The following is a 7763-nucleotide window of genomic DNA, read 5'->3' as shown; positions in this document are numbered from 1 at the left end:
GAGAAGGGGATGACAGAGGACGAGATAGTTGGATGGCATCAGCGACTCAATGGACATGAGTTTGATCAGGCTTGGGGAGATTGTGAAGAACAGTAAAGCCTGGCGTGCTGCAGTCCATGAGGTTGCAGAGTCGGACACGACTGAATGACTGAACAACAAGGAACTAGTTTCCAGAATGTCTTGATCCCATTAAAATTCATCAGCAAATTGCTTTAAACTGCGTGCTCAGTTGCTCAGTCATGTCTGATTCTTTGTGACCCCATGGGCCCTCCCAGGCTCCTCTGTCCATTGGATTTCCCAGGCAAGAATACTGGAGTGGGTTGTCATGTCTTTCTCCAGATTTAACATTGTCAACTACAAACTGGTAGCTGCCAAAAGTGTTTGTCAACGACTGAACAGCAACAAGGCCATTTGTCATCTGACTCTGTGGGGACTGGATACTGTGCTGCTGCAGTTGTTGACCTTTGACATGCCCTGAAGGCAGTTTAGGGTGGAGAGTGAGGCATTCTGTGTTCTAGGGAAACTGGTGGAACAGGTCTTTGTTGTTCAGTTGCTAACTTGTGTCCAGCTCTTTGTGACCCCAGGGACTGCAGCAGGCCAGGCCTCCCTGTCCTTCACTATCTCCCGGCGTTCACTCAAACTCATGTCCATTAAGTCTGTGATGCCATCCAACCATCTCATCCTCTGTTGCCTCCTTCTCCTCCTGCCCTCAATCTTTCCCAGCATCAGGGTCTTTTCCAATGAATCAGTTCTTCGCACCAGGTGGCCAAAATATTGGAGCTTCAGCTTCAGCATCAGTCCTTCCAATGAATATTCAGGGTTGATATCCCTTAGGATTAACTGGTTTGATCTCCTTGCTGTCCAAGGGACTCTCAAGAGTCTTCTCCAGCACCACAGTTTGAAAGCATCAATTCTTAGGCGCTCAGCTTTCTTTATAGTCCAACTCTCACATCCATACATGACTACTGGAAAAACCACAGCTTTGACTATACAGACCTTTGTTGTCAAGGTGAGGTCTCTGCTTTCCAATATGCTGTCTAAGTTTGTCATAGCTTTCCTTCCAAGGAGCAACGGTCTTTTAATTTCATGGGTGCAGTCACTGTCTGCAGTGATTTGGGAGCTCAAGAAAAGAAAATCTGCCATTGTTTTCAGAAACTGATTTCATGATCTCAATCCTTGTATCTCCTCATATCTAGTAAAGTACTAAATCCCTTCATGGTAATACCAGCTCCTCTTGACTAGTAGAAAACCTTTTGTAAGGCGCTTGATTGCACTGAACTCCCCCTTCACCAACATCTTATATGTTGACCTTCCCCCACTGCCTCTTTGGAATAGTTCCTCAGAGCTATCTGAGGTGCTGCGGTCTCCCAGGCTGCAGTTCTCATTCTGCCCCAAATAAAACTTAACTCTCACCCTCTGCATCTTTTTAGTAGACAACATGTTCTCAAAAAAATTTTTTTTTGTTTTTCCTAGAGGGAAGCTGTGAATTAGATTCTAGGCATGGAGATCTGATTCCCTTTTCTCGTAGGCAAGACTCCTGCGTTCAGCACCCTCCTTGATTTAGAAAGGGCTGATTTGCATAGTTACTGATTAGGGGCTTCCTTGGTGACTCAGGCGTAAAGTATACGGAGTCTCTTACTGTTTTTTGCATTGACAAGATTCTTTACACTAGCGCCACACGGGAAACCCAAAAGCTCTCTTTTTCCCACACCGGGAGTCGAACCCGGGCCGCCTGGGTGAAAACCAGGAATCCTAACCGCTAGACCATGTGGGAAAAGACGAAGGAAGGGCGGCCAAGAAACTACCTGAGACAAGATGAAAGGGACCAGAGCCGTTCAAGTTCAGGAGAGGAACCACCCGACTGGAGGTTAAGGGAGTGCAAGCAGTTTCACACCCAATCTTGTCAAGTGGTGGTTTAGTCACTAAGGCGCGTCCAACTCTTGCGACACCATGGACTGTAGCCGGCCAGGGTCCTCTGTCCATGGGATTCTTTAGGCAAGAGTACTGGAGTCGGTTGTCATTTCCTTCAAAGACCCTACATTTGACCCACTGTTATAAAAGCCATCATTATGTTCTCTGGATTTGAGACACACAGGTTTTCGAGGCAAAAGCCCCGTGTGTGTCTCCCTTCCCCCGGCAAAGCAATAAAGTTATTTTCTGCTTCACCCAAAACTCTTGTCTCTGGGATTTGATTCGGCAAGGGTGTGCAGAGAGGCCAAGCTTTTGGGTAACGAGATTAACCCAAATGCTTTCTGTCCAGAAAGAAAGAAAGTGGAGTCACTCAGTCGAGCTAGACTTTTTGCCACCCCATAGACTGTAGCCCACCAGGCCCCTCTGTCCGTGGAACTTCAGGCAAGAATACTGGAGTGGGTTACCATTTCCTTCTCAAGGTAATCTTAACCCAGGGATCGAACCTGGGTCTCCCGCATTGCGAGCAAACACTTTATCATCTGAGCCACCACGGAAACTCCACGCTGTTCTGTCCAATAGCAATACAAACATTTTTTTTTTTTTACTAGAAAAAATAATTCCAGGGCTCCCATTGCAGCTCAGTGGTAAAGAATCCTCCTGCCAATGCAGGAGACACGGGTTTGATCCCTAATCTCTGAAGATCCCACACGCCGAGGAGCAGCTAAACCTGTGTGTGCGTGCTAAATCGCTTCAGTCGTTTCTGACTCTTTGTGACCCCATGGGACTGTAGCCCGCCCGGCTCCTCTGTCCATGGGATTTCCCAGGCAAGAATACTGGAGTGGGTTGCCATTTCCTCCTCCAGGGGATCTTCCCGACCCAGGGATGGAACCCGGGTCTCAGGTCTTCCTGCATTGGCAGGCGTCTCTTTCACCCCTGGGAAACTAAGCCCGGGAGCCACAGCTACTGAGCCTGTGTTTCAGAGCCGGGGAGCCAGAACAGCTGAGTCCACGTGCTGTAACTACTGAAGCTCGCCAACTCAGCAGCAGAAGGCACTGCCACGAGAAACCTGCGCACCGCAGCTGTAGAGCAGCCCCCACAAGCCGCAGTTAGAGAAAGCGGCGAAGAAGACCAGAGCAGCCCAAAATAAAATAAATTTTAAAAGAAAAAGACAACTCCAAAGATTATTGTATTGCCCTTTGGGCATTAATTGGTTTTTCTTTCCTTTTTTTTTTTTTCCTTTTTGATTATCGATCTTTCATTCTTCCTGTTGAGACCATATCCACTGATCTGTTTCCCCCCGCCGACCCGCCCCCCAACACTTTGCAGCTTTCAGGATTTCAGTTCCCCTGCCAGAGATTAAACCCGGGCGGGCCACAGCAGTGAACGCCCTCAATCCTAACCATTAGGCCACCAAGCAACTTCCATCTACTGATCTGTTTTTACATTCACTGATCATTTCCTTGGTTATATCCAACTTAATCACACCCAAAGCATTTTTGACTGCAGATATGGTATTTTCACTTTGGGGATTTCAACTTGGTTTTTCTTTCATAGTTTCCAACTCTCTGAAATTTCCCATCTCTTCAGTCACTATGCAGATCTTCTGTAGACTCTGATAAATTCATCCATTTCAACTTTTTGCTAATTTCAACGTTTGAGTCATTTGTGGCTATCTTTAGATTGACTGATCTTTCTCTTCATTACAGATCACAGTTTCTTGTTTTGTTGAATGTCTAATAGATTTTTTAAAATAATTAATTATTTATTTTTGGCTGCACTGGGTCTTCATTGCTCTCTGCTTGGGCTTTCTCTAGCTGCAACCGGCGGGGACTACTCTGTGTCGTGATACATGGGCTTCTCACTGCAGTGGCTTCTCGTTGTGGAGCATAGGCTCGAGGTGCCCAGTGCTCAGTAATTGCTGCTCTTGGGCTCTAGAACATGGGCTCAGTAGTTGCGGTGCATGGGCTTAGTTGCTCCACAGCATGTGGAAGAAGAAGCCCTTCCCAGACCAGGGATCAAACCCATGTCCCCTGCATTGGCAGGCAAGTTCTTATCCACTGCACCACCAGGGAAGTCTGAAAGTCTAATACTTTTATTATATACTTGACATTGTGGATGATATGTCATAGAAACTAGATTCTGTTATCTTCCTCTGAAGAGCATTGTTTTATTCTAACCAAGACATGGAAGTAACCTAAATGCTCATTGACAGATGAATGTGGTACATATATATGGTGAAATATTACTCAGCCATAAAAAGGAATGAAATTGGGTCATTTATGGAGATGTGAATGGACCTAGAGTTTGTCATAAAGAGTGAAGTGAGTCCAATAGCGAAAAACAAATATTGTATATTCATCCATATATGTGGAATCTAGAAAAAATAGTACAGATGAACCTATTTGAAAGGCAGGAATAGAGATGCCGACAGAGAACAGACGTGTGAACGCAGGCAGGGAGGATGGGGCGCAGGGTGAATTAGGAGATCGGGATTGATATATGTGCATTGTCATGGGTAACAGAGCTAGCTAGTGGGAACCTGCTGTGTAGTGCAGGTTGCACAACCTGGTGCCCTGTGGTGACCTAGAGGGCTGGGATGGTTGCTGGGGACGAAGATCCATGAGAAAGTGGATAAATGTATACATCTAGCCGAAGTGAATGGACATATTCACTTCTTTGTACAGTGGAAACTGACACAACACTGTAAAGCAGCTATAACACAATTTTTTTAAAAAAAGGAAATTTTACACTTCAGAAAACAATTTGGCCTTATTGAATAAAATGAAAGATGTGCAAACTTTATGACCCAGCACTCCTACTCCAAACAGTTGTATGCATGTACCAAGAGATATGTATACAATATTCATAACAATATTCTTTCTACTGTCAAAAACTTGAACCTAAACCTAAATGTCTGTCATCAGGATAAGGATAGATTGTAATGTTTCCAAAGTGGGATATTATGCAAAAAGAAACAGGATTAAGTACAGCTCCATTCAACAAAATAGATGAAACAGAAATCTAAAGCTGAGTTAAAAAACAAGTTGCAGAAAACTATGCACAATATGATGGCTTTCCTGGGGGCTCAAATGGTAAAGAATCTGCCTACAATGTGGGAAACCCAGGTTCAGTCCCCAGGTAGGGAAGATTCCCTGGAGAAGGGAATGGCTAACCTCTCCAGCATTCTTGCCTGGAGAATTCTTTGGAGAGAGGAGCCTGGCAGGCTACAGTCTGTGGGGTCGTAAAGAGTCGGACACGACTGAGAAGCTTTCACTTCAATTACACTTCACATGCCCAATATGAGCTCATATATTAAAAGCTGAAAAAAAACTGAGCAAAACTAAACAATGTGTTATTTTAGGAAAGCATACATTTATGACAAAATTATTTTTAAAGTGAGGAACATTCAGGAAAGTGGTTCGCTGATTGGGTGATGGTGGAGAATAGAAGATCAGACAGGGAAGGAGTGAGGAGGTAGATTATTAAACAGCGCTGGTAACGCTCCAACTCTTGAATCAGGGCATGTTCAGAGCCATGTTTTAGAAATGTTACTTTTTTTATGGCTGCTCTAGGTCTCTGTCGAGGCACAAGGGCTTCTTCTAGTTGTGGCACACAGGTTTAGTTGCTCCATGGCATGTGAGGTCTTGGTTCCCTGACCAGGGATGGAACTCCTGTCTCCTGCACTGGAAGGCGGATTCTCCACCACTGGATCCCAGAAAAGTCCAAAAACGTTCCACATTTCACTTAGAAAAGAAAGAGAAGTCGCTTAGTTGTGTCTGACTCTTTGTGAACCCATGGACTGTAACCTACCAGGCTCCTCTGTCCATGGAATTTTTCAGTCAAGAGTGCTGGAGTGGGTTGCCATTTCCCTCTCCAGGGGATCTTCCTGACCCTAGGATCAAACCTGGATCCCCTGCATTGCAGGCAGATGCTTTACCGTCTGAGCCACCAGGGAAGCCCCCACATTTGCACACTTCACTTGGTATTTTACAAATACAGCACAATGTGGCAGAGAAAAATTCCTGGCCATATTGTATCGTTGGACTCCTTAATAGCTGGGATGCAAAAGACAGTGGACCAATATTTTCAAAGTGCTAAAGGCAAAGAACTGTGGAATAAGAATGTTATCTCTAGTTATACTCTCATTTGAATACTCCAGGAAGTTCAGTTCAGTACAGTTCAGTTGCTCAGTCGTGTCCGACTCTTTGCGACCCCATGAATCACAGCACGCCAGGCCTCCCTGTCCATCACCAACTCCCGAAGTTCACTCAAACTCATGTCCATCGAGTCGGTGATGCCATCCAGCCATCTCATTCTCTGTCGTCCCCTTCTCCTCCCGCCCGCAATCCCTCCCAGCATCAGAGTCTTTTAAAGTGAGTCAGTTCATCGCATGAGGTGGCCAAAGTATTGGAGTTTCAGCTTTAGCATCAGTCCCTCCAATGAACCTCTAGAATGGACTGGTTGGATCTCCTTGCAGTCCAAGGGACTCTCAAGAGTCTTCTCTAGCACCACAGTTCTAAAGCATCAATTCTTTGGCGATCAGCTTTCTTCACAGTCCAACTCTCACATCTATACATGACCACGGGAAAAACCCTAGCCTTGACTAGGTGGACCTTGGTTGGCAAAGTAATGTTTCTGCTTTTTAATATGCTGTCTAGGTTGGTCATAACTTTCCTTCCAAGGAGTAAGCGTCTTTTAATTTCTTGGCTGCAGTCAGCATCTGCAGTAATTTTGGAGCCCCAAAAAATTAAGTCTGACACTGTTTCCACTGTTTCCCCATCTATTTGAAAATCAATATTTATTCAAGACCTCAGGAATGTCGCCATGAAAGAGCTTCTTTGATATCCCTCCTATAGGAAGCACAGAGCAAGAAGAGAACTGAATCCAGGAGAAAGCGATGAGATATGGGGAATAAAGGAGAATACATGATTTAATAAATGTTATCAGTATCTAAGTACTGATTTCTCCCCTTCCTCCCCTCTCTCCCCTCAAAAAACAAAGCCAAACAAAAACAAACAAAAAACCCCAAATATTGCAAATGTCAGAACTTAAAATTCTATGAGCTCTTAGCTGGCAATCAGAGAAATCCAAATGAAAACAACAATTAGATAACATTTTATATCTGTCATAATGCCAAAAAGTAGAAACTCAAGGCAATTCAAAGGGCCAGTAGAGGTATGGAGAAAACAGAATTTCCACAAATTGCTGATGGAGGCATAAATTACATGTGCTTTGTCCCCAAATGCTCTACATAGATAAGCATATCTGTGTCTGCCTGTGACTCACCAGTTCTAGTCCTGAGTTTATATGTATACACCATCTCACTCCCTCCACTCCCCACCCCCCAAATACCAGAAAGACCTTCCACACATATTAATAGGGTGTAAGTTTCAGAAGAGGGCTTACCTGGTGCCTCAGTGAAAAAGAATCTGCCTGCCAAATCAGGAGATGTATGTTCAGTCCCTGCATTGGGAAGATCCCCTGGAGAAGGAAATGGCCACCCACTCCAGTATTCCTGCCTAGGAAATCCCATGAACAGAGGAGCCTGACGGGCTGGCTGCAGTTCTTGGGGTCACAAAAGAGCTGGACCCACACAGAAACATAATAAAAAAGAAGAGTCAGACACGACTTAGCGAAAAAAAAACAACAATAAAGTTTCAGAAAGTTCATTTCATGTTGTGTATGTAGCTGAAGCTAGAGGCAAACTGTGCGTCCACCATTAAGGAGACAGATGAGAAAATGTGGCCGTTGATGGCACACACTACGGTGGTTAGAAATGATGAGCTGGATTTACATTCGTCAATTTGGCTGTATCATAAACACGTTCAGGGAGAAGGTAAGAAGCAGAATAC

General features: G+C 44.7%; 1 non-coding gene across 1 annotated transcript; it reads right to left on the bottom strand.

The window, feature by feature from the left end:
- Positions 1–1702: 1702 nt before the first annotated feature.
- Positions 1703–1774, bottom strand: TRNAE-UUC (transfer RNA glutamic acid (anticodon UUC)). The gene has a single exon. It is a non-coding gene; the product is annotated as a tRNA-Glu (tRNA).
- Positions 1775–7763: the final 5989 nt, after the last annotated feature.

The sequence above is a fragment of the Moschus berezovskii genome, chromosome 2 (assembly GCF_049115385.1).
Source record: "Moschus berezovskii isolate FMDL1 chromosome 2, NW_MosBer_1.0, whole genome shotgun sequence".
In the NCBI taxonomy this organism is placed as follows: domain Eukaryota; kingdom Metazoa; phylum Chordata; class Mammalia; order Artiodactyla; family Moschidae; genus Moschus; species Moschus berezovskii.
This window is presented reverse-complemented; position numbering and strand designations above follow the sequence as displayed.